The sequence below is a fragment of the Peromyscus leucopus genome, chromosome 17 (assembly GCF_004664715.2).
Source record: "Peromyscus leucopus breed LL Stock chromosome 17, UCI_PerLeu_2.1, whole genome shotgun sequence".
Classification (NCBI taxonomy): domain Eukaryota; kingdom Metazoa; phylum Chordata; class Mammalia; order Rodentia; family Cricetidae; genus Peromyscus; species Peromyscus leucopus.
In genome coordinates this window covers 49,361,344-49,364,736 of record NC_051077.1, presented here as the reverse complement: position 1 = coordinate 49,364,736, position 3,393 = coordinate 49,361,344, and the positions used below count along the sequence as shown (strand labels likewise).

General features: G+C 43.4%; 1 pseudogene; it reads left to right on the top strand.

The window, feature by feature from the left end:
* The first annotated feature begins 782 nt into the window (after positions 1 to 782).
* Positions 783 to 891, top strand: LOC114703142 (annotated as a pseudogene).
* The last annotated feature ends 2,502 nt before the right edge of the window (positions 892 to 3,393 follow it).

Here is a 3,393-nt window from a genome sequence, read left to right as displayed (position 1 = left end):
TGGCGGTGGTGGCACACGCCTTTAATCCCATAGATCTCTGTGTGTGTTCAGGGATACAGCCAGCATTGGAGACATATGCCTTTAAGACCTAGAGGGCTGTACATACAGACAGTGACGAGGCAGTCATGTGTTTGGGTTTACAACCAATGAGAAGGCAGATCAACATACTATAAAAAAAAAAAATGAACAGACAGGATATAGCTCTCTTTCGGGAAGCTGGGACACCGCAGGTGGAAGGGTGAGATTTTACCTCTGAGCTCTGACCTCTCGGCTTTCTCTTTTACATTGTTTCTGTGTTTCTTATTTAATAAGACTGTTGATTACATCAATAACAGACTGTGTGAGAAACCAGATGTGGGTGCTGGGAACTGAAGGCAGGTTCTCTGCAGGAGCAGCAAGTGCTCTTCACTGCTGCACCATCACTACAGCACGTGAATTCAGTTTTTAAATCAAAGCAAGACAAGTAAACATTTAAAAATACTCAGTAGCACAAATAGAGTGCCATCTGCCACACTTCTCTCTCTCCCCATTCTGTTCCCCACATACACTTTGACCCATTTCTATGTAACTTTTGTGACAGTCCTCTCCAGAGTGCTGGGCTTTCCCTCTGTACCTCCGCTAATCAACGCTTGACTTTATATATTAGCATCTTAATGTGATAAATGAGTTTTTGTTTAAATTTCAAACATGTCACAGCTCCCTCTGCCTTAGTCACATACAGTATTAGTAGTGAAGATATTAGCATCATCTTCCTTCAAGGTGCTTAAAAGAAACATCAACCAGTCTACGGCCATGCCACCCTGAATGCTCCTGATCTCGGAAGCTAAGCAGGGTCGGGCCTGGTTAGTACTTGGATGGGAGTCCGCCTGGGAATACCGGGTGCTGTCAGCTTAAAATAAATTATATATAAAGACCATCAACTGGCTTGTAAGAGATGCCTTTGGACAAGTTATGAACAAACATGTAGCGAACAAACTCGTGTCCTTTGGAAAGAACAGGCTTTTTCTTCCGGTCCTGAGATTGGCCTTTCAGAGTGCAGCAATAAAGGAAATGTGTTACTTAGCATTCTCATACCACAAAAATAAACTGTTCTGACATTATTAGAGCAGAAGGAAAACTGATAAAAATGTACTTTTCTAGTTTTTTTATGAACTTTAATGGGACTAAGCTGTCCTGATGCTTTTCTCTGCCTATTCCATCATTTACAGTGAGTTCACGCAATCTGTACTGAATGTATTTTTTTTTTTAAATTATTATCCTGTATTTTTTTTTTTTCAAAAACAGCTATTTTGAACTTCAGGAGAAAATTGCATTCATAAAATAGGAAAGTAGACTTATGCAAGGTGGGGGACAGATGTGTGTTGTGGGGTAGAATACGTTGCTGGATCAGCGACTCAGGGGACCACATCGCAAAAATAAATAGAGGAAAAGGAGGGAAGGTGAGTGAGCGTTTCTTCAGTCACTAATGACAACTCTGGGAGAGGACTTAGGAGACAGTTTTAATTTAAGCAGTTTCCTGCTTTCTAAAAGTAGGATCCCTACTATTACGTAAGTTTCCACCTGATTTCACAGCCCAGTGTGAATGCGAAGTGTCTCGTACCAGCTTCTGAGGCGACTGTGGGAAAGCTATCTTTGTTGCCTTTATTATCTTTTTTAACATGACAGCAGAATGATTATTTGATATGTGACCTAAATGGGGGAGGGATGTGTGGAAGAGGGAAATGAATGAGGGGGTTGTGAAATTTTATGCCCATGATAACAAAAGCAAACAGAACCATCAGAATAAGCACAACCCCTGCCCGCGGGGTCATGGGAGGCGAGTTCTGAGACAGACAAGGTTTTAGGAAGTACATGACAGCGTAGAAGCTCTCCAAATCAGCTTTGGGGATGGGAAAGGGTGAGAAGAGAGAAGTGTTTACAGAGGGAGGAGTCTGGGTGGGCACGTTAATAACCGGGGTCAGTGACTTTATAAACTGAGGTAGCCATTACAAAGGTTAGGTTTGTTTGTTTGTTTTTGTTTTAACAGAAATAGACACTAAATTTTTATAACTCACTCCTCACCAACAACATGCTAGGGAAAGGAGTATTATTGTGACAAGTTGCTAAGAAAGGCAAACAACTGAGGAGGCCAGGCAAATATCTTCTGTACCTTTGGAAAAGCAGGTAGGTGCTCATTACCGTCTTGGCCCTGTCAGTAGAGCACAGTACTGCAGCCTCTCAGGTCCGCTGGGATCCTGGTCATCTCTGTTTCTCAGGGAAAACTGTCGAACCTGTGTGGTGAGTGGCGGCTGATGCTTATGCCCCTGGTGTCAGGAGTGGCACTCGTCACGCTCTGCCCCTCCTGCCCACGCCATGTTCTGCACACCTTCAGCTCCAACCCCTAATCAACGCACTGATGCTCGTCTGATGATCCATGTCCTCCTCATCAGGGCCTCTCAGCCTCTGGCTGTGAATCTTTTATTCAAGTTATAGCTGTCTATTTACCATGAGAATCATCAGGCAAGAGAGTACAAGGAAATACCCAAGTGCATATTCAGGTACCAAAGAAATGCTTCCTTGCTCCATTGTGTGATGACCCCTAACTTTCTCCTCATAATCTAGGTTATTGGGGACTACGGGGGTCCAACCCCTCGACAGTCTCCTTCCAGGGTCCAGGAAGAATCTACAACTAGCTGATAATTAATCTTTGATGAAAAGAAATGAATCTATGTACACAAAACTCCTTAGTCCATACACTTTGTTATTCTGAGTCAGTTCTCTCTCTACACAGCTTCTATTCTGCTCTCATGCCTAGCTCCTTTCTTGCTTGATTTCTCCCTATATTAATCTGCTTTCCCCTCTAAGTTCTATCTTAATGCTCTCATCTCAGTTCTGCCCCATCTAGGTTCTCATCCATCTAGTTCTTTCCCCTATCAGCTCCTCTCCTGTCTCCTTCTCTCTCATCTGGCTCTTCCTCATCTTGTTCTTTCCCATCTGGCTCTTGCTCATCTTCCATCTCATTCCTCTTGTCCTCTCTTCTAGCCCTTCAATCTGCTTCTTCCCAATCTCAGTTTGTTCCTCTCAAGTTCTTACCCATCTAATTCTTCCATTCTCTTTTCTCCTCTCTGTCTCCTTATTCTCTCAGTTCTCCCTAAGTCTCTCTGGAATCCAGTTATAAACCCAAGCAATAGCAATCATCTGGCAGAGCAAGGTCACCAGGTTTTGAAGGTGACTTGAATTCTATGGGGTCATAAAGGCAAGTAAGAATTTTCCTCAGGTAGTGACTGCCAGGCCTTCTTTCACAACCCAAACTGGGAGTGGTAAAGGAGGAGGTCAACTGAGTGCTAATGACCGGTTAGTATATCCAAGAGGGGATCTATGTGCTCATTTCCATTATGCTTTCCTGCGGCTTGC